The following is a 23,931-nucleotide window of genomic DNA, read 5'->3' as shown; positions in this document are numbered from 1 at the left end:
AGTCCTGATAGTCCACCATCCCTTTCCATCCTTGAGAGTATGTGGCCAGACCAGGACCCATGGGAGACCCTAGGGCCATGAAGCTGACAGAGGTGACCTTGGAAGGCAATGCAGGCCTCTTAGTCCCACTGACCTCACAGGGCGGTTGTTCGGGGGTTAAACACGGAGGGGATACCTTGAGCTCCTTGGAGGGTTTTTTTGGCAGGGCAGGGGGAGGTGGGATAGAAACACAATAAATAAAGAAACACTAGATGGTTCTCCAGCCTCTGCTGGAAGATTTTCAGGAAGGTAGAAATATATAAGGAAATAAATATCCCTGGGTACACACCTCAATTAAATGAGTTGCATCACACCTATGCTCACAGCAGTTAGACTGCTGGCAAAAATCTAAGTTATCAATCCCACTGTCTGCTGTGGCAGAATTTTACACAACTAAATATGTACTTTATTACATGATTTACTACATTATTCCACAACATCCATTTCAATGCAAAGGAAACACAATTCGGTTTGGAAGGGCAGTTCATAGAATCAAAGGAGTGAAGAGTTGGAAGGGATCCTCAGGGTCATCTAGTCCAAACCCCTGCAATGCAGGAATCCCAATTGGTTCCATATCATTGGCAAGCTGAACACAACAAAGGTGAAGACCAATCATATTCATTGATTTCTGTTCCAGACATGGGGCAAATAAGCAAACTCTGCTTCCGTTTCCATCAGGATTGTCTGATGTCTCATACCACCTCCCTCTGTGTGACTGGCTCCATTGTCAAACTCTCCCTACTATCAAGAAGCTTCCCTAATCTTTGACCAAAATCTACCCTCCAGTAACTTAAGCAGCAGAGAAGTCATAGAATCATAGAACCATTGAATTGTACAGTTGGAAGGGACCCCAAGGGCCATTTCGTTCCAACCCCCTGCAATGTATTAAGCAGCCTTTGCTCTCTTCAATGGGGCAGCCCCTCAGAGATGCTATTATGTGCTGCCCCCCCCCCCCCAGTCTGCAGGAGGAGGGCCAGGGAAAACCTTGGGTAACGTCGGATGGTGATGATGATGATGATAAGGTTTGGGCAGCTGCTCCTGTGCTCCTCAGATCCTTGATGGACCCATGACAGTTGTGGAAAACATGGACAAGATGGTTTCCAGCCTCCATCAGCTCCTGAGTACAGAGAGGCCAAAAGTCACCATCTGGTGTAAGAATGTTGGTGAGTAGCAGCAAGGCTCTGGGGTGCGAGGGGGAGGAAGAGCCTTGGGAATTGTTAAAGCAAATTTGATGCCAGAAATTCAGTAGGAAAGGAATTGAAAGTAAAACTGCAAATATCCTAATGCTGTTACACAAATTTGTGGTGCATCTCCCACAGTGCTGTGTAGAGTACTCACCTCAAAAAGGATACTGCAGGGCTGGAAAAGGTTCAGAAAATGCAGCCAAAATGATCTGGTGGATGGAGGGGCTCCCCTATGAATGAAGACTTGCAAAATTTGGGGCTTTTTAGCTTTGAGAATGTGGGAATGTTGTGGATAGAAGGAGAGGACAGATTGATTAAATATTGTCCTCCCTCCCTGACACTAATGAGTCAGTAGCACATTCCCCAGTATATAGCAGGAAGCTAGTTGGTAGATTCGTTTGAATCTCTTTACTTCAGCAAACCAGGGTTTGATCCTGGTAAATTCCCCTTTTATCCCTCTTATCATTACTTTTAAAGAAGACACAACAGTCTTCTTTAAAAGTAATGATAAGTTTACTTACATGCTGTTCACAGTAGGTTCCCTGAAGGCAGGCTTTTAGCTTGGAGTTACAGAAAAGAATGTGGGGATTTGAGCCCATGTGCTGCTGGCTGAGAGCCAGCAAACAGCAGAATACATCAAGAGAACAGCATCAAGAGAAAATGGTCAAGGACTTCCGGTCTGCTGCGGAGGACAATGGCGGTGTGCTAAGTGCCGCCCGCAACACGGAGCCAGCAGAAAGGGTTGGGGGGCAGTGCTAGAGCTCAGCGCACCCCCCCCCCACAGGAGAGTGGGGACCTGAGGGCTCCAGCGGAGCGGAAAATCTCACACACACACACCCCGATTGTCTCCCGGCCGCTGCTGTGTGTGCGGGAGGGAAGGGGAAGAGGCTCGAGTTCGCTCTCGGCACCAACACAGCCTGCTGCGAAAGCTACGTTCCGTCACAAGAAGCAGCAGATCTTCCAATTAGAGGTAAAAGTCAAATAAAACATTTTGAACTTTGAATTAGAGCTTAAAAATTTAATTTGGCGAAATGGAAGCAAAACAGGAAGTCAGCTTCCGATTTCTGTGGACGAGCTCTGCAAAGGGAACTTTTTTGTGAATGGGACTCAGACACAGCCGACAGCAAAGGAGAGTTGTAACATTTAACTCTGACTTGGTGGATGGTTACATTCTAACGGATTTATACATTAACTGTATTCAGTTACCTATTGGGATACAAAGTTAAAAAGCTACTGACAGCTGGAGGAATCTGAACAGTCTTTTAAAAATTGGTGGCGCTGAAGAGGGAAAGGGGAAAGAAAGAAAGCCTACAGGGGACTCTCAGCACATCTGGGGGGTAACCCCAGAAAGTGGAAAGAGCCTGGAACAGCTTCCAAAGCATCTTTGATACTACGAAAGACTGAAAGAGCCCACCAAGAAAGATGTGTTAACTGAAACCCCAGCACGTCTGTGAACTGAATAACAAGACAAATGCCATGGGATTACAAATAAGAAATAAAATGGAAATAAAACTTCTGGAACTATTGCAAGCCACCACTGTTTGAGATACTCATAAGTAGATAAGTACAAATCAAAGAACAACTTCCTCCCCCCCTTTTTTTAAAGACATAAACTTGAAATTGAACTTGCCGAACATTTTTATTTTTTCCTTTCCTCTGCTTCCTGGATTTGTAAATTACTTTATTAATTCTCTTTTTTATTTTTCACCCTTTCAGTTGTATATTTTATGTTTTCTGGTCCATTGGATGGTTTTATTTCTTTTTGCCTTTTTTCTCTTTTTGTTATATAACTGTATGATATATTGTGGTGGGGAGGGAGAAGGCAGACAAAAGGGAAAGAGAAACTAGAAAGAATCTGGGAGGGGGGAGTCAGTCTCACAGTTGGATAGACTCAGGAACTGCAGGTGTGACCTTGAACAACTCATACAACACTGGGAACCAACTGATAAGAGATGTCGGGCAAGGAGGGAGCAACAACTAGGAAAGTGGCAGCTGCGGCGGCTGCTAGATGGGCTAGTGTACAAATTGGGGACATTGGAGATAAAGGAGAGAGAGAGCAGACAGATCTCTTTGCATTGCAACTCTCGGAATTCAGGAAAGAAATGATCCAATCAGTGCAAGATTTTACACAACAGGTTCACAGTGACATGGAAAAATCCAATCAATCACTGAACAAGTGCACTGAGACATTGAAAATTCGAATAGAGTCCTGAAAGAGCAATTTGGGATACTGGGAGATAAGGTTAATAATTTGGAAACATAAGTAGACAAATTAGAAAAAATTAAAGACGAGGTAGGAGAATTGAGAGAGGAACAAAAAGGGATGATGGGAACTGTAGAAGGGGTTCAAGGGAAGCAGAATGAATTGGAAGATCAGGTTCTTCTTCTGCAACTAAGGGAAAGAGACAGAATACTACGAATCAGAGGTTTGCCAGAATCTGATTCAGAGCCAAATTTGGAGACATATGTTACACAGACGATTTCAGAATGGATGGGGGAAAGCAAAGACTGGCTGGATGGGCTAGCAGAGAGCTGTTTTAGAATTAGATCATGCCAAAGTTGAGAACGGAGGCAGCCAGAAGATGTTTTATTAACATTAGTAACATAAAGAGTGAAGGACACAATCCTTCAGAATAGTTTTGAAAAAGATCTTGTGGTTGCCGGGCAGAAAGTAGACATTTTTTGAGAGATCCCACTGAAATTGAGACTCAGAAGAACAAAATATAGGTTTTTAACAGCAGCACTCAAGAGAGCCGACATTAGAGACAAATGGGAATTTCCAGAGGGTATCTCTTTCACATACATGAAAAGGAGATATAGATTAACATCAGAATTCCAGGCAAGAGAGTTCCTTGAGAAAAATAGGAGAGACTTAGACCCCAAACAAGATTGGGGGGATCCCTGAGCTGAACAAAAGGAAGCTTTGGAACGGTTAGCATTGGAAGATGTAACACCAGAAAAAAACAGATATTGTAACTGACTCTGACAATGGCCAATCTTAAAATACTGTTTAAGGTCAATATCTGACCCTGACCCTAAATTGTACTTTGAGGCAGCGTGCTGGACATGGATCAAGGACTGGATATTAATTAAAAACACGGAAGTCCTAGATCTGGAGGGATGGGATATTGTGTACGGGTGGCATGGCTACATAGGCTATGACAAGGTTAAATCCCACAAAGGATTTTTAAATCATATTGTGAGAAGGGCATTATATGACGTATGGGAGATGTCAGGAAACTGACATCGGAGCAGAGTGGAGAGGCGAGGCTCCCAAATGATGCCGGAGAGGGAACCAGTACAGGGATAGAGAGGAAGTCCGCTGGGGAAGAAAAGCAAGGAGACACAAGGGAGAAAGAAGGGGTGGAGAGCTTATCGGAGGGAAGGCTCCGAGACTCTTCCAGTGAGGTGAGTGAGGAGAGTGGAGGACCACCGATAAGCACGCCCACTCTGCGCAGACGGCTGCCGCGCAGAGAGGCTAGAAAGAGGCTGTCCGTTAAGGAATTTTTATGCTGGAGGAAATTTAGAAAACGCCCACTGACGGATTCTGCAAGCGACTGAAGCAGACGTGCCCAGGGGGAGGGCTGCTCAGCCGGGGGAAAAAGCAACCGCATCAAGCAGTTTGCAGGAGGAGGAGGTTTACACACAAGCAACCCCAATTCCCATGATAGGAGAGGAGTAAAAAATCAGTAGTAACCAAAACACCATGGTGGCTGTCACCAATGGAATCTATGTCGGTTCACAGGATAAATATGAACAGCGATTGGCTAACATATAAGGATTTAGTAGAGGAAACAAGTAGTGATCCGAAAATAAAGGGCCTAAGCGAATTGAAACAGAAGGGAATAACCTGGCTGCAGTACTATCAATTAAAAGCCGCCCTTGAAAAGGATAAAAAAACCAAAGGATTTGACCCAAAAATATCCTATCTGGAGAAGGATATTTTATATAATAATCAAAAGATACTTTCTAAAATGTACAAACTACTTTTGAATTGGCAAAGAAAGGAGGAAGATATCAAAGAAATTACAGTAAAATGGGAGAGGGACCTGGGACATAAGATCAAACCCAAAATTTGGAATGAATTATGGACTAAAAATATAAAATTCATGGCTTGTTTCCTTATAAGGGAAAATCTTATGAAAATTGTCAGGGAACTGACATCGGAGCAAAATAGAGAGGCGAGGCTCTCCAATGAAGGAACTGGAGAAGGAACCAGTACAGGAGGAGAGAGGGCTCCCGCGGGGGAAGGAAAATCAGGTGACACCAGGAAGAAAGGAGGGTTGGAGAGCACCTCGGAGGGGAGCCTCCAAGACTCTTCAAGTGAGGTCAGTGAGGAGAGTGGAGGACCACCGATAGGCACGCCCACTCTGCACAGAAGGCTGCCGCGCAGAGAGGCGAGAAGGAGGCTGTCCGTTAAGGAATTTTTATGTTGGAAGAAGTTTAGGAAACACCCACTGACGGATTCTGCTAGCGACTGAAGCAGTCATGCCCAAGGGGGGCTGCTCAGCCGGGGGAAACGCAACCGCCTCACGCAGTTTGGAGCAGGTGGAGGTTACACACAAGCAACCCCAATTCCCATGATAGTGTTGACAAAAATCAGCTGATAATGCCACAAAAATGTAATTGATTTTGTCACATCAACATAGCACAAAAACCTGATGGAGAGAAATGGATGCCATTTCCTGATTCAGCAGTGCAAAAATACCCTAAATCATTTGTAGAAATCTAGACAACATTCAAAAAGTAAAAAATTGTTGCCCAGTGTTACCAAAGACTTTTTTTGATATGACTCAAAATATGGAGAATAAGACATATGTTTGACAAAGAGTTCACTTATTACAGCCATGTACATGGTAGCAGCTCGAGAACAGATTCTTTGTGGATTTCCAAAGAATTGGAAATAAGAGTCAAAAAAATCGAAATTAATCCCAGAAACTTTTCAGATCATAATTCCTTGATTATGGAAAAAGAAAGTCAAATCTCTTTCAGATGGAGATTAAATGATGATTTAATAGATAATCAAAAATTTATAGAAAAAACAGAAAAGGTCCTGACTGATTATTTTGAAATAAACAATCAAGGACAAACAAAATTACAGACGGTCTGGGACGCAAATAAGGCAGTAATGAGAGGACTCTTTATACAACAAAATTCATATAAAAGGAAACTGAGAGAGAAAAGGAAAAAAGAAATTGTAGAGGAAATCACTGAAAAGGAGAAACAGCTGTCAAATAAGGTAAACAAAGAAGCTGTGAAGCAGATAATAAAAACTTTACAAACCCAATATTCAATGATAATTAATGAGGAAATTAGTTGGAAAATAAAAAGAGTAAAACAAAAATACTTTGAGCATGCAAACAAACCGGGAAAATTGTTAGCCTGGTAGCCTGGCAGCTAAAAAAAAAAAGTGAAAAATAAGAGAAGGATTTGTTAAAGATTTTTCAGAGTTGTATAGACAAGGGAAAGAAAAAACATTCAAGATAGAAGAGTACATCAGAAGTAGTAATATGCCATATATAAAAGAGGAACAAAGGAACATTCTTAACTCCCAGATAACAGTGCAATAATTTTTAGAGGTAATAAAAGGCTCCAAAAATGGCAAGTCACCAGGCCCGGATGGTCTTACGGCAAAATATTATAAAAAACTAAGCGAACAGTTAGTGAACCCATTGAAAGATGTCATGAATGAAATACTGAATACAGGTGAAATTCCAGAAACATGGAAAGAGGCTTATATTACAGTAATTCCAAAACAAGACGCAGATTTGCTGCAAATTAAAAATTACAGGCCTATTTCTTTGTTAAATAATGATTACAAATTGTTTGCAAATATATTAGCCAATAGATTAAAAAATATACTAAATGAGTATATACATCAAGATCAGCCATGGTTTCTACCAGGTAGACAAATGAAGGAGAATATAAGGAATATTCTGAATATAATAGAATACCTAGAGGCCAAAAATGAAAAGAAACCGGCAATGATGAAAGAGACTGAAAAGGCCTTTGACAATGTTTCTTGGAAATTCATGACAATGTTGTTAGAACAAATTAAACGTGGCTCTAAATTTCTAAAAGGAATAGCAGCAATTTATTCAAAACAAAAAGCAAAATTAATTATTAACCAGGTGATAATGGATGACTGTAAGATTCAAAAAGGAACTAGACAAGGATGCCCATTATCACCATTATTGTTTATTCTGGTCTTGGAAGTACTTGCCAAAAACATAAGAGCAAATAAAGAGATTACAGGTGTAAAAACTGGGGAAAGTGAGTTTAAACTAAAAGCATATGCAGATGATTTAGTGATAACAGTGGAAGAGCCCAAAATTCCACTCCCTAAAGTAATAGAAAAGATTCAGAAATTTGGGGAAGTGGCAGGATTTAAGTTAAATAGGAACAAAACCAAATTATTAGTTAAAAACCTGAAGGAAGAGGGGAAAAAATGGAGCTAGAACAAAATATTGAGAATGAAGTCCATAAAAAGGTTAAGTATTTAGGGATATGGTTAACATCAAGAAATATAAATGTATTTAAAAATAATTATGAAAAAATCTGGCTTGAGGTAAAAAGAAATTTAGAAATATGGAGCAGAATGAATCTCTCATTGTTAGGTAAAATAGCAGCGATCAAAATGAATGTGTTGCCAAAAATGCTATTTCTTTTTCAATCAACTCCAGTCATCCTGAAAGATGAATGTTTTAAAAAATGGCAGAAATATAAAATACTTACAGACGTAAAAGATAGAGGCAGGTTTGCCCTCCCAGATTTTAAATTGTATTATGAATCTGCTTGTTTGGTATGGATCAGGGAATGGATGAGGTTGGAAAAGCAAGAAGCATTAGAACTGGAAGGACATGATAACAGATTTGGCTGGCATGCCTATCTATGGTATGGGAAAGGAAAAGTACACAGAAGTTTCTACAACCATATAATTAGGAAATCATTAATGAGAGTATGGGAGAGATACAAAGACTTGTTAGAACAAAAGACTCCTTGGTGGCTTTCACCACGTGAAGCGTTACTGCTCAAACCACTTGGAAAGAAAGGAAAATGGCTTGCATATGCTGACCTGTTAAAGGATCAAGATGGAAAATGGAAATTAAGAAATTATGATGCGATAAAAGATCATTTTCAGAGTTGGTTGCACTATCAACAATTACATGAAACATACAAAGAAGACAGTTAAGAAAGGATTCAGTTACACAATATCCAGGTTTCAAAGGGAAGTGATAGAAGGGAAAGTCAGATTATTGAAGGGTGCATATAGCATCCTGCTAGAATGGGAGACGAAGGAAATTGAAAAATATCTTTACCTATGCGACAACGGCAGCAAGAGTCTTAACAGCACAAGGATGGAAGCACGAGGAAATCCTGACTAAAGAATTATTGCAAGAGAAACTGATGGACTACGCAGAATTGGCAAAATTGACACATAAACTACAGGACAAGGATAACTGTGACTTTAAAGATGAATGGGAACCTTTTACAAAGTACTTAAAGAAACAACAAAGTGAACTGGACTCCTTGGCAGGTTTTGAATAAACACTCACAAACTTTTTATTGACAATAGTTAGTTAGATAAATTAAGGAACTACACAATTTTGTAACATGCAGAGAATAACATTTGTTGATAAACCAGAGAGAGGAGCTGAGGGAAGTCTGGGGGGGAGGGGAGGGGGGTTTACTTTATGGGGAGAGGGGGGGAATAGGGGATATTATAGGAGAAGGGGATCGAGATATGGATATGCTCGTACCCCTTCCAATCTGTGCCTCATCCCGAGGGACGAGGGTAGGGTGAGCAAGGATTACTCACCTCCGTCACTGGTGCTGTGCAATGCCAGGTCTATAGGCAACAAAACCGCCACCCTGCGAGATTTCTTTACCTCGCAGGGGGTCGACCTGGCTTGTGTGACGGAGACCTGGGTGCGCGAAGGGGAAACAGTTACCTTACGAAAGATGGCGCCCCCGGGTTTCTCCGTCCTCCACCAGTCGCGGACTGTGGGCCGGAGGGGGGAGGGTTGGCATTATTAATCCAGGAAGATTGTCCTTTCAGGGCTCTACCATCGCCATCAATCCCCGGCATTGAATGTGTTGGCCTAGTGTGGGGCTCCGAGGAGAGCTTGGGTGTCTGGCTGGTGTACCGGCCACCTAGCGCACCAGCAGCCACCCTGTCGATGAAGGTGCCATGGTATGATCACTACGCTCTGAAAGCCAGGATTGACTTTCCACCCCCACCCTGCTTAGGTGGCGAGCCGATTTGGTCTCGCCCGCAGAAGCTGATGGACCCTGATAGATTCCGCCAAGCCTTGCGGGACCTTGCTCCCCCTGGCGACTCATTGACTGAGCTGGTTGAGGGCTGGAATATCCAGCTCCTGGCAGCCATCGATGAGATTGCACCTAAGTGCCCTCTGCAACCCCGCAGAAACCGGGCTCCCTGGTTTACCGTGGAGCTCCTCAGACGGCTAGAGCGAGTATGGTGGGGTGCCTGTGACGGAGCCTCAATAACATCTTATAGGGCTTTTATGAAAACCTACGAGATGGCGGTGAAGGCTACTAAGAAGTCTTACTTCTCGGCCTCCATTGCATCCGCTAGCTCTTGTCCGGAGCAATTATTTAGTATAATTAGGTCTTTAACGTCCCTTGAGGGACAGCCAAATTTAAATAACAATTTGACACACAGCTGTGAGGCATTTGCGAGCTTTTTTGCGGAGAAGGTCTTGTTGCTCCGCCATGACCTCCCTGCCAATTTGGATACAATAAAGGAACTGGAGGCCCATCGACTGTCCTCAGGTCCAGTATTGGACCACTTTGATGTACCTATCCCCAGCCGATGTGGACAGACTCCTCCGAGCTGGAAAGCCCACCACCTGTCCTCTTGACCCGTGCCCGTCTTGGCTGATTAGAGTGTGTCCAGACGAGGTGCGGGCCCTCCTGGGGGGTATCATCAATTTGTCCCTTGGCACGGGGACATTCCCAGGGGAACTGAAGGAGGCAGTGGTGTGCCCGCTCTTAAAGAAAACATCATTAGATCCTTTAGATCTATCCAATTACCGCCCGGTTTCGAATCTTCCGTTCCTGGGTAGGTGATTGAGAGAGCGGTTGCTGAACAGCTTGGTAGGTTTCTGGATGAAACATCGGCTCTGGATCCATTCCAGTCCGGCTTCCGCGCTGGTCATGGGACCAAGACGGCTCTGGTTGCCCTAACAGATGATCTTCGTAGACAGCTGGATCGAGGCGGGTCGGGGCTGCTGATTCTTCTAGATCTGTCAGCAGCTTTCGACATGGTCGATCACGAACTCCTGAACCACCGCCTTGCCGACGTGGGGATCCAGGGCACAGTCCTTCAATGGCTGTGCTCGTTTCTCTCTGGTCGGGGACAGAGGGTGGCGCTTGGGGGGGAATTGTCATCGCGCCACTCCTTGGTGTGTGGAGTACCTCAGGGTGCGATACTCTCCCTGATGCTTTTCAACATCTTTATGCGCCCCCTCGCCCAGCTTGTCCGGAGTTTTGGGCTGGGTTGCCATCAGTATGCTGATGACACCCAACTCTGTCTGTTGATGGATGGCCATCCTGACTCGGCCCCAGACACACTGACCAGATGTTTGGAAGCTGTGGCTGGATGGTTACGTGGGAGCCGGTTGAAGCTAAATCCTTCGAAGACAGAGGTCCTCTGGCTGGGACGGGACGATATGGGATTGGGGAGGGGCAACTCCCATCTCTTGCGGGGGCGCAATCAGTGCCAGCACCGTCTGTTAAGAGTTTGGGTGTAATCTTCGACACCTCCCTTTCCATGGAGGCGCAGATTGCAGCTATAACAGAGGCGGCATTTTTCCATCTCCGCCAAGCTAAGCAGTTGGCTCCTTACCTCTCTCGCCCTGATCTAGCCACTGTGATCCACGCGACGGTCACCTCCAGACTGGATTATTGTAACTCGCTCTACGTGGGGCTGCCCTTGAGACTGACCCAGAAACTCCAGCGGGTGCAGAATGCTGCAGCAAGACTCCTTACAGGGTCCTCGCTGCGAGATCACATTCACCTGGTGCTATACCAGCTGCACTGGTTCCCGGTGGAGTACAGGATCAGGCTTAAGGTGCTGGTTTAAACCTTTACAGCCCTATACGGCCTAGGACCCTCGTACCTACGGGACCGCCTCTCCTGGTATGTCCCACAGAGAAACTTACGGTCTTCAAATAAAAACATCTTGAAGGTCCCAGGCCACAGAGAGGTTAGGCTGGCCTCAACTAGAGCCAGGGCTTTTTCGGCTGTGGCTCCGATGTGGTGGAACACGCTGTCACAAGAGACTAGGGCCCTGCGGGACTTGACATCTTTCCGCAGGGCCTGCAAGACAGAGCTGTTCCACCAGGCCTTTGGCCAGGGCACAGCCTGACTCCCTCCTTCGGCAATCTTCGCGGAGCTCTGGCCCAATGGTTGCCAATGGTTTGTTTTGAATTAATTTTATAATGAATGATTTTAGAGTGTTGTGTTGTACTGTTTTATTGTTGTTAGCCGCCCTGAGCCCAGCTTTGGCTGGGGAGGGCAGGATATAAATAAAATTTATTATTATTATTATTATTATTATTATTATTATTATTATTAGGGATTAAGGATTATACTGGTTCTGATTTGAAAGAGAGGTAGAGCTGGGTATCATCCTCATACTGATGAACACCCAGCCCAAACCCCCTGATGATCTCTCCCAGCAAGTGAGAGCCCAGGGGTCTGAACACTCATCCCCCACCACCACTTTCTGAACACGGCCCAGGAGGAAGGAGCGGAACCACTGTATGACAGTGCCCCCAGCTCCCAGACCCTCAAGACGGTCCAGAAGGATGTTATGGTCAATGGTATCAAACACCACTGAGAGATCCAGCAGGGTTGCCTGGAACCCTTACCCACACCGGAAAGGCCCTGGGAGGTGGTGTCCATTGATTTTATGACATATCTGCCCAAGTCAAGGGGAAAGACAGCGGTCATGGTAGTAGTCGATCTACTGACAAAAATGTGCCATTTCGTAGCGTGCTCACATGCAGCAACGGCAGAGGAGACAGCCAGACTGTTTGTGGATCACATTTTTAGACTGCATGGGGATCCCTCGAGGGTAATCTCGGATCGCGGGAAACAATTTACTTCCCGGTTCTGGCGGAAACTCATGAGCTTGCTACAGGTCGAGGTGAGCTTCTCGACGGCGAGGCACCCGGAAACCAACGGACAAGGTTGCCCCTAAAGGGAGGGTGCAAGAAGTTGCAGCCTAGGCGGCTAGGGCCTTTTGAGGTAATGCAGCAGGTGAACCCAGTGGCATTTAAACTCAAGTTGCCTGACAGCATGAAGATACATCCGGTGTTCCACAGGTCCCTACTTTCACCGTACAGGGAGGGGTGGGAATTCCCGGGACAGGAGGGAGGGGTTACCACCCACCCGCGGGTCGAGGAGAGGGAACACTGTAATGAAGCCACGGAAATACTCGGTTCAAGGTGGCGAGGTCGCCAGGTAGAGTACTTGGTAGCCTGGGAGGGGGAACCCAGGTCGGAAAACACGTGGGTCCCTGCTGAATCAATCACTGATGAGTATTTGGTGGAAGAATTCCACAGTTTGTTCCCGGATAAGCCCAAACCATTAGCTAGATTTTGGGAGGAAGAATTTGGACCCACAGACAACGAAGGGGACTTTGTGGGTTTTCCTGCCTCCGAAGAGGAGGGAGAGGAGGTGTCCGAGGGAGAAGAATCAGACTGGGAGGTTCAACCAGCGGGAAGAGATCCCAGCGGATGGGAGGCTGGTTTTGAATCCTCAGAAGAGGATGAAAGCACTTTCAGGGGATTCCCCGCATCGTCGGCCGAGGAGAGAGAGGAGGTTGTGTCGGAAAATCGTGTCAGGGGTGGGAGGGGTCCTGAGGAGGAGGTGGATGTCAGGGAACTGCCATCAGTGCCGGAGGGAGAGAGCAAGCTCCAGAGGGATCCCAGAGAGCATCCCGGGATTGGGAGAGGCAGTCCATCTTCTGGGGAAGGGAATCAGCTTAGCTCCAGTGGAGAAGGGGGGCAGATGGGGGAATCTAAGAGGGAGTCACATGACTCCTTGCCGGGGACCAGCAGGGGGAGGAAGGGTCCTCCGCTGCCTACGCCCTCCTTGCTCAGAAAGCTTCCGCGCAGGGAAAGTAGGAGGAGACTGGGCGTGAAAGAACTTCTTTGTTGGAAGAAGTTTATTTTTTTTTATAATAATATTTTATTAGGATTTTTCCAAAAAATTAACACCAACAAAAGTCGACAAAAATCACAAAAAACAAACAACAAACATCAAAAATCCAAACAGAAAAACAGAAAAAAGAAAAATGCAAAAGAAAAGGTTTAGCATAAAAAAGAACACTCTTTCATATTGGTAACTTTCAAAACCTTATTCTCTTTACTTCCACCCGCCTTCCCTTCTTGTATTCTACTTTAAAAATTAGTTCAGCAAGATCATTCATTATTCATTTTAAGCCTTTATCCCTCCCTTTATAGTCTTATTTATCTTAATCGCTAGAAACCCCTTCATTTCGTTTTCAGAGCCCTCAGCATTCATAAATTTTACAGTATTTTTGTAGATAGACTTTAAACTTCTTCCAGTCCTCTTCCACCTGCTCCTCTCCTTGATCTTGGATTCTGCCGGTCATTTCTGCCAGTTCCATATAGTCTATTACTTGCATCTGCCATTCTTCCACGGTGGGTAGATCTTGCGTCTTCCAATGCTTTGCAATAAGTATTCTTGCTGCTGCTGTAGCATACATGAAAAAGGTTTTGGCACCAATTGGCCGACTATGCCCAGGAGAAAGGCCTCTGGTTTCTTCAGAAAAGTATACTTAAATACCTTTTTCAGTTCATTATAGATCATTTCCCAGAACGCCTTAATCCTTGGGCATGTCCACCAAAGGTGAAAGAATGTTCCTTCAGTTTCTTTACATTTCCAACACTTGTTATCAGGCAAATGATAAATCTTTGCAAGCTTGACTGGTGTCATGTACCACCTATAAATCATTTTCATAATATTTTCTCTTAAGGCATTGCATGCCGTAAATTTCATACCGGTGGTCCACAACCGTGGTCCACAACCGTTCCCAGTCAGCAAACATAATATTATGACCAATGTCTTGTGCCCATTTTATCATAGCCGATTTAACCGTTTCATCCTCAGTATTCCATTTCAACAGCAAATCATACATTCTCGACAATATCTTAGCATTGGGTTCTAACAGTTCTGTTTCCAACTTTGATTTTTCAAACTGGAAGCCATTTTTCCTGTCCAAATTATAGGCCTCTCTTACTTGAAAATAATGTAACCAATCCTGCACCTTATTCTTAAGTTTCTCATAACTCTGCAATTTCAACCTGTCCCCTTCTTTATCCAAAATTTCCGTATATCTCGGCCATTTAGATTCCATATTAAGCTTTTTCACAGCTTTAGCCTCCATTGGCGACAACCACCTAGGAGTCTTACTTTCCAACAAATCTTTGTACCTAGTCCAGACATTAAATAGTGCTTTCCTGACAATATGATTTTTAAAACCTTTATGAGCTTTAACCTTATCATACCACAGATATGCATGCCACCCAAAAGCATTATTAAAACCCTCTAGATCCAAAATGTCGGTGTTCTCAAGAAGTAGCCATTCCTTCAGCCAGCAAAAAGCTGCTGCTTCATAATATATCTTAAAGTCCGGCAGGGCAAACCCCCCTCTATTCTTAGTATCAGTAAGAATTTTGTATTTTATTCTGGGCTTTTTGCCCTGCCAGACAAATCTAGAAATTTCTTTTTGCCACTTCTTGAAACAGTCCATCTTGTCAATGATTTGTAACGTCTGAAACAAAAATAACATTCTTGGCAATATATTCATTTTGATAACCGCAATTCTACCCAATAAGGAAAGCTTCAAATTTGTCCAAATTTCAAGATCTTTTTTCACTTCTGACCAACACTTCTCATAATTATCTTTAAATAGATTAGCATTTTTTGAAGTCATATTCACCCCTAGGTATTTCACTTTTTTCACCAATGATAAACCTGTTTCTCCCTGAAACCTTTCCTTCTCAGTCGATGTTAAGTTCTTCTCCAAGACCATAGTTTTCGATTTATTCAATTTAAAACCTGCCACCTGACCAAATTCTTGTATTATTTCCAAAGCTCTGTTCGTACTGGGAATTGGCTCCTGTAATGTCAATACTAGGTCATCTGCATATGCTTTAAGTTTATATTGTTTAACTCCGACCTGTATACCCTGAATCTGTTGGTCCCTTCTAATCATGTTCAGCAGGACCTCCAGGACTGAAATAAAAAGCAGAGGGGAAATTGGGCAGCCTTGTCGTGTCCCTTTCTCTATCTTAACTTCTTCTGTAACTGCATTATTCACTATTAATTTTGCCTTTTGTTCTGAATAAATCGCACCTATACCGTTTCCAAACCTTTCTCCCACCCCCATCCCTTGCAAGTTTTTCCTCATAAAACTCCAAGAAATATTATCAAAGGCTTTCTCCGCATCAATAAATATCAAAACAGCTTTTGTGTTAATATTAACTTGCAGTTTTTCCAAAATGTCAATCAAATTCCTCGTATTATTTGACATATATCTGCCTGGAAGAAAGCCAGCTTGGTCTTTATGTATCATTCCAACTAAATTTTTTTTCAGTCTTTTAGCCAAAATGTCAGCAAAAATTTTGTAATCCACATTAAGTAGGGATATGGGGCGGTAGTTCTTAAGTTGTGTCTTTTCAGACTCATTTTTCGGTATGAGTGTGATATAGGCCTCTTTCCACGATTCCGGCGCTCTTTTCCCCTCCATAATTTCATTACAAACCTCCATTAACGGTTGGATTAAATAGTCTTTCAAAACTTTGTAGTATTTGGAGGATAGCCCATCCGGGCCTGGAGACTTGCCTAGTTGCAAATTCTTTATAGCACCTTCAACCTCCTGTTCAGAAATTTTTTCATTCAATATTAATTTGTTCTCTTGAGATATCTTTTGTAATCCGTTTATTTCTAAAAATTTCTCAACCTTGATCTCGTTCTGTGGCCCTTGTGCATACAATTATTTGAAATATCTCTGGAAACAGTCTTTAATTTCCTTTGGGTTTTGTATGTTCCTTCCATTTACTTCAAGATTAGTCACAGTATTTAGTTTTTGTCTTTTCTTCAGCTGCCAAGCTAGCAGCTTTCCACACTTGTTAGCCGATTCAAACGTTTTTTGTCTCATCTGTTTGATCTTCCATTCTATGTCCTGATTAATCATTTTCAAATATTGTGCTTGATATGATTTAATTTCTCGCAGAATCTCCTGTGACTTAGGTTTAGACCTTAATCTCTTCTCTCCTTCTTTAATTTTCTCTAGAATCTTTCCTTTTCTATCCTCTTGAAGTCTCCTCTTTATAGCATTTTGCTGAATCAAAAAACCTCTCACTACAGCTTTACTTGCGTCCCAGATTCCTCTTTTTTCCACCGTAGTCTTCAAATTTATTTCAAAATAATCTTTTATAGTTTTTTGGGCCTTCTTAATAATTTCTGGATCTCTAAACAAGGTGTCATTCATTCTCCATCTGAAGGAACCGATCGGTGTTAGTTTCATATCCATTCTCACAGGGTTATGGTCGGAGCAAATTTTGGGACAGATTTCCACCTTTCGAATCTTGGGTGCCATCCCTCTTGTGATCCAAATTTGGTCAATTCGTGTCCAGGTCATGTTGGCTTCAGAGAAAAAAGTCCCCTCTCTACCTAGGGGGTTTTTAGTTCTCCAGATGTCAATCAGGTCCATATTGTCTGTCATTTCAAAAAAAGTCTTTGGTAGTCTTCCATCTTTTGTAACTGTTTTTCAGATTTATCCATATTTGTTGACACAACACCGTTCATGTCTCCCATCAAAATGATATTTTGATCCATGTAGTCCAACAAAGTCTCATGCAGTTTCTTATAAAATTCTGATTTCCCCTCATTAGGTGCATAGACTCCAATTATTAATACTTTCTCTCCTTGAAATTGTATTTCAATTGCTACAAATCGTCCATGTTCATCTTTAAAGAGAAATTTTGGTGATAGTTTCTCTTTTGCATATATCACAACTCCTCTTTTTTTTACTTTGTCTGATGAAATAAATTCTTGGCCTAGTCGTTTATTTATCAGTAATTTCCTGTGGAGTCTTGTTATATGTGTTTCTTGTAGACAAATCAGATCTAATTGTTCCTTTTTTAACATGTGAAAAATTCTCTTCCTCTTACTAGGGGAATTCAAACCCCTGGTATTCCAGGTTAACATCTGTAGAGACATGTTGTGGTTATTGTAGGGTTCCTCCAACCGCTCCTAAGAGTTGCTCTTGTTCTGACGGTTGTGTCTCTTTCTCTAGTTGATCCAACCCCAAGGGGTGTCTTCCCAAATCAAGTGGTCCCAATCCTGGTACTTCCGGTTCTTTTGTTCTGGCCTCTTTTCGCAGGTCTTCACCAAAATCTCTCAAGAAGCTCACTTTATCTTCCTTTGATCTTATCTTTATTTTCTTTCCTTTGAATGTAAATGAGAGGCCTTGCGGAAATTCCCACCTAAACGGAATGTTGCTTTTCCTTAGTAGGCCTACCAGATCTGCGTAGTTAGCTCTGAGATCCAGTAAGTATTTTGGGATATCTTTGAAGATTTCAATTCTCTCACTTTCTATCACGAGTGCTTTCTGATAGTGGAGATTCAAGATTTTATCTCTTTCTTCCTTTGACCTTAACGAAATCAGACAGTCTCTTGCTCTGTTTTTTCTTTTAACCCTTCCCAGTCGGAAAGCACTCACTATCTTAAATTCTTCCTTTTGTGGATCCAGGTCCCAGAAAACTTCAAATTCCGATGTAAGAAATTCAATTAGTTCCCCTTCTTCTGATTCTGGGACCGCCCTTATTCTCAGATTAGTCTGTTTCTCTTTAAGTTCAATCAGAGAGAATTGTGCCTTGTAGTCATCCAATTTTCTATTTATTGGCGGTATCTTCTCCTCCACCGCCACAACCCTCTCTTTCACTTCCTCTGCTGTCTTCTTTGTCTCCTTGGATTCCTGCAGCAACTTGTCAATAGCCTGGGTATTAGTATTCACTTTCTGCCCCACATCACTCACTTTCTGCCCAAGATCATTGATGGTTGAGATATTTAAATCAATCTTAGCTGTCAGGTTTTGTAGAGCTGAAAGAATCTTATCCAATGCCGTAGAGTCCGTTCCTGCTCCTTTTGATTCTTCTCTTTCTGTGGCTTGTGGGGTAGAAAGTCCTGTTACAGATGCCCTTCTGTACAATTGTTGTTGCTGTGCCAGTAATTGCTGCTGTTGTCTAGTTTTAGCTCTTGTTGCTTTCTCTTGAGCCTTCTCCAGCGCCTTATCTTGTTGTTTGTCCTGATCCATTACTTAGCCTCTGAGAGTCAAGGTCATTCACACAGCTCACACAACTCCCAGGCTTGTTTCTTAACAGTACAAAAATGACAGCTGCAGTGGAAAATCCCCAGCAATGACACAAAGCTCCTCTAGGGGAGCAGGGGAGCAAAATGTTTCAAAGTGATGATTGTTAAACAGTAAACTTCCCAAATGTTATACCAGTAAAAACAATTATGGACTCAGATGTATCCTTAAAAAGTTACCAGCCTCTTGCAGAAATCCACAGTAAAAGTTACGATGTCTATAAAAGCGGTGCACTCAAAATGACCTTTAAGTTGTTTAATATCAAGGATTGAGTGATGGTTTTTTCCCCCTTTCCCAACTTATGGGGGGGGGGGTCGTTTGCCAGGCAGTGAAATTTAGCTCTTTACAGTCAGTCAATTTCTTTGGTTCAAAGCTCCTTTATCCCTTGCTTTCAAACTATTTACAGGATCGGCAAAGCGGGCTTCCTGTTTACACTTTGCCGGTTTCAGATCCAAATTCCGCAATAGCGTCCAAGATCAAAGTCAGAATCAAGCTCAAAGTTCGTTTATATCAGTTCTTATTCTTTGATCTTTTCCAAATTCCCCAGTTCTTACTCACGGGTAGATGTTTCAATTCGATGTTTCACAGGAAAAAGGTCAGCGCTCTCCGGTAATTGCTGTGCAGCTTCACTCTGCAGAAGTAGCGATCGACCCTCAGCACAGCGCACCCCCGCTCCGCTCCAAAGCTCTTTACAGAGCTTCTTTGACAGTTCGGGGGCGCAAAAAGTGCCTGCTGGGTCCCACGGCCCCAGGCTTCTTCCGCCTGCGGGTTTTTTAAGGGTCCTCCGCTTTCGCTGTAGCGGAGGTCCCGATTTCCGCGGAGCTTCTCCCTCCGTTCAGAGGGAATCCGCCATTACCGCTGGCGCCGCCTCCGGAAGCCTCCTTTGTTGGAAGAAGTTTAAGAAACGCCCACTGACGGATTCTGCCAGCGATTGAGACAGCCACGGGTGAGTGGCTGTCCGGACAGCCAGGTGTGGGCACCGGCTACCCACGAGCAACCCCTTGAACCATTACAGAAGCATTCACCACCCCACGTAGCCCATCGTCCAGCCCTTCCCGGCTAGCTTTTATAAGCCAGGATGGGCAAGAATCAAGGAGACAGGGGGTTGGTTTCACTCGTCCAAGCAGCCTGTCCACATCCTCGGAGGTAACAGATTGGAATTGATCCCACGCAATTTGACTAGACATGGCTCTAACACTCTCCCGCTCCGGCTCTGCTCCCACGCTGGCGTCTACCTCTTCCCGAATCTAAGCGACTTTATCTGCAAAAAACTTTGCAAAATCATTGCAGGAGATCATGTGGCCCGTACTGGGTCCCGGTGTAGCAGGTGGTTCCGCTAAATTGCGAACCACCTGAAAAAGTCTCCTGCTGCTATTTTCTACAGATGCAATAGAGGCGGTGAAGAAAGTCTTCTTCGCCGTCGCTACCGCCACTTGGTAGGCTCGACATTGAGCTCTAACCCGTGTCTGGTCAGCTTCAGAATGGGTCATCCGCCACTGGCGCTCTAGCCGTCTCAACGATTGTTTCATTGCACTCAGATCCGTGGAAAACCATGGGGCTGTTCGGGCTCCATGCAATCAGAGAGGGCGCTTCGGAGCCAAACAGTCAATAGCTCTGGTTAACTCCACATTCCAGCGGGTCACCAGGGAATCAGCTGAAAGGCCATCAACATGAGATAAAGCATTCCCTACCACTCTCTGGAAACCATTTGAATCCATTAAGTGGCGGGGGCGGACCATCTAAATCCGTCCCACCTCCCTGCAGAGGGGAAGGGTCGCGGAGAAGTCCAGTTGCACCAGGAAGTGATCTGACCATGGCACTTCTTTCGTTTCGCTTTTACTTAGTGTCAGATCACCAACATCCATAGAGGTAAACACCAGGTCCAAGGCATGTCCGCGGCTATGGGTTGGGACAGACTTATTCAGGGACAGCCCCATGGAGGCCATGCTTTCCACGAAGTCCCGAGCGGCCCCTTGTAAGGTCATGTAGGCATGGATGTTAAAATCCCCTAGGACAACCAAACTAGGTGTCTCCAGGAGAACATCCGCCACGACCTGAAGCAGCTCGGGCAGGGAATCCTTGGTGCAGCGGGAAGGTCGGTACACCAAAAGGAATCCTGTACTGCCCCTATTGCCCAACTTCCAGAACATGCACTCAGAGAACTGGGTCTTCCCAATAGGACGCCTGGTGCAAACTAATGACTTCCTAAAAATCACTGCAAACCCCCCCCCCCCCCCCGCCCACAAGGCCTGGGTTGCTGTGCATAAGAGAAACCTGGTGGACAAGCAGCGGCAAGGACAGGCCCATCTGCTTCATCCAACCAAGTCTCTCTTACACATGCCAGGTCAAGTCCTCCATCCATGATCAAGTCATGGATGGCAGTGGTCTTATGAATCATTGACCTGGCATTGCACAGCAGCACCTTCAGGTCATGTGGTTATCCCTTGCTGATTCTAGTATCCGTCCGGTCAGGACCAGACCCGGAGGCAGGGATAGTCCTCAGATAATGACTAAACCTGCCTCCTCTGTAATGACATGGTCTGGTCTTAGCGTAACTCCTCCTCCTACGCGTGATCACTGAGAACGGTTGTCCCAGCGCATCCCCCTCTGTGGAACATGCCCCAGCCATTTTGTTGGCTGGGACCCACTCCCCGGCAGCCCTGACCCCTCCCCTTAAGAACAAAATAAAACCTTAAAACAAAAACAAAACAACCCCCCCCCAGAAAATAATAAAACAATACAAACAAAAAACTGAAAAAATTACAAATCCATCAAAATCAAACAAATTTTTATTTATTTATTTTTTTAACTTGACATCTTTCCGCAGGGCCGCAAGACAGAGCTGTTCCACCAGGCCTTTGGCCAGGGCACAGCCTGACCCCCTCCCTCGGCAATCTTCACGGAGCTCTGGCCCAATGGTTGCCAGTGGCTTGATTTGAATTAATTTTTTAATGAATGATTTTAGAGTGTTGTCTTGTGTTGTACTTTTGTACTGTTTTATTCTTGTTAGCCACCCTGAGCCCGGCTTCAGCTGGGGAGGGCGGGATATAAATAAAAAATATTATTATTATTATTATTATTATTATTATTATTATTATTATTATTATTATTATTATTATTATTATTATTATTATTTTCCCAAGCCCAACCAAACATCCATTCCACCCCCACCCCCCACATACAAAAAAGTCAAAAGGGAAAGGAAAATTTTAAAACATTTTAAAAAGAACTCTGCGCCCCCTCCGGGTCCTCCTGGGCAGCAGAAGCAGTGACAGCAACCGTCCTTGTGAAGCCTGCCAGGCCCCACCCTGGGCCAGGTGGTGAGTGGCAGGAGCGGGGCCCTCAGGCACTCATGCAGGTGAGTCCTCCTCTGTGTGTGTCCACGCTGGGCAAACAGGAAGTGTTGTATTTGGCTGCTTATGTTACATCCCACAGAGAACTAGTGAGTAAGAGATGACACGATTAAAATATATAAAATGTGCATCCCATGGAGAAAGTGGGCAGAGAAATCATTTTCTCCCTTTCTCATGGCACCCAAACATAGGATACCCAATGAAGCTGAAAGTTGGAAGTCAGGCAAAAGAAAGTCCTTCTTCACATACCACATAGTTAAACTGCGGAGCTCACCCACACAGGGGGCAGTGATGTCCACCAACTGGGATGGCTTTAACAGAGGACTGGAGAAACACTTGGAAGGCAAAGCTCGCAATGGCTGCTAACCACAATGGCCATGTTCTGCCTCCACAATCGGAGGCAGTAATGCTTCTGAAGACCACCTGATGGGAATCGCAGGAGGAAAGAGTTGCTCTCAAGCTTGGATCCTGCTTCTGGGTTTCCCTCTGGGGCATCTGGTTGGCCCCTGTCAGAAGTGGACAGAGGAGCCATTGGCTTCATCCAGCAGGCTCTTAATATGTTCTTATGTCTGAATTAGTTTGCAGCCAGCCTTGTGCCCAGTGCCAGATTTACATATAAGCTAAACAAGCTATAGCTTAGGGCCCCACTCTCTTGGGGGCCCCAAAAAAATTTAAAGGAGAAAAAAACTGGATGTACATTTCCAAAATATGAGATAAAAAACAAATAAAATAAAACCTATGTACAGTTAGAGCGTAATAATTATTTCACTATTAATATACGTCTTCTTAATTGTATTTCAGTTCAACAATTACTTTGATAAAATACATATTTTGTTATGTGCAAATGGCTTGAGATACCTATTAGGTCCATAAAGTACCATATAGCATATATTTGTTAAGTTGTGGGTGAACATATCAGACGACACAGCGATTCTTCAAACAGCTCTTGTTTATTCACAGGCCAGAACAGAACTGGGCTGAAGGGTTCAGCCAACCTGCTTATATAGAGCTCAACTACAAGGCAACAGTAACAACTTTCTGTAACTATCCAATCACCGAACGTCACTTTCAATTCCTTATTTGCATATGTGGACCTGAGTGAAAACTATCTACAGTACCCCCCTGCTGGCCCAGGGTGAGAACTTCAGTACATAACAATATTCAACACAAAAAATAGCGACAATTTGTTGTTGACAAAGGACAGCTTTGTCAATATAAAGGGCCCCATTACCTTCAGGAGCTTAGGGCCTCATCAAACCTAAATCCGGCCCTGCCTGTGCCTACATGAAAGCATGTAAGCCACATTGTCCTATCGCTGCAGGAGTGAAGAAGCTTTTTCAGCCCGGGGGCCAACTTTCCTTCTGGTTAGCCTTCTGAGGGCCACATGCCAATAGCGTGTGAGGCCAGAGGCAGAAGTAGGTGGAGCAACTACTATAAATAATTGCCTTTGTGCGGTAGGTTAGTTCCTACACACTCTCACACACACTCAGATCCTGCTCGAGAGTTCCCCACTGGGGCATCTGATTGGCCACTGTGAGAACAGGAGGCTGGGCTAGATGGACCATTGGCCAGGGGTGCCAACTTAAATAAAATATTGTGGGGGGGGGGGCAGGTAAGCCCCACCTTGCATAACTGATCACATGATGCAGTGTGCACACACCATTTTTTAAAAAAAGATATTTATTAAAGTTTTAAACAATAGAACAAACTTCACAATCAAAACAAGAAAAAAGAGAAAAACATTATCATAATCAAGTAAAAATAAAAAATACAGTAAAAAAACGTAAAAAAATAGACAAGAAAAAAAGACCGATGTCAGGGAACTGCCATCGGAAAGACAGGAGGTGGAAAGGCTCCCGGAGGTTGAGAGAGACTTAGCAGCTGGAGAGGGAACCAGCAGGGGGAGAGGAGGGGCTCCAGG

The 23,931-nt window shown here is 44.0% G+C and overlaps 1 pseudogene; it reads left to right on the top strand.

Moving 5' to 3' along the window:
- The window catches only part of LOC144326336 (adhesion G protein-coupled receptor D2-like), a 761,129-nt pseudogene that overhangs the window by 6,581 nt on the left and 730,617 nt on the right, over positions 1-23,931 (top strand).

The sequence above is a fragment of the Podarcis muralis genome, chromosome W (assembly GCF_964188315.1).
Source record: "Podarcis muralis chromosome W, rPodMur119.hap1.1, whole genome shotgun sequence".
Lineage (NCBI taxonomy): Eukaryota > Metazoa > Chordata > Lepidosauria > Squamata > Lacertidae > Podarcis > Podarcis muralis.
This window is presented reverse-complemented; position numbering and strand designations above follow the sequence as displayed.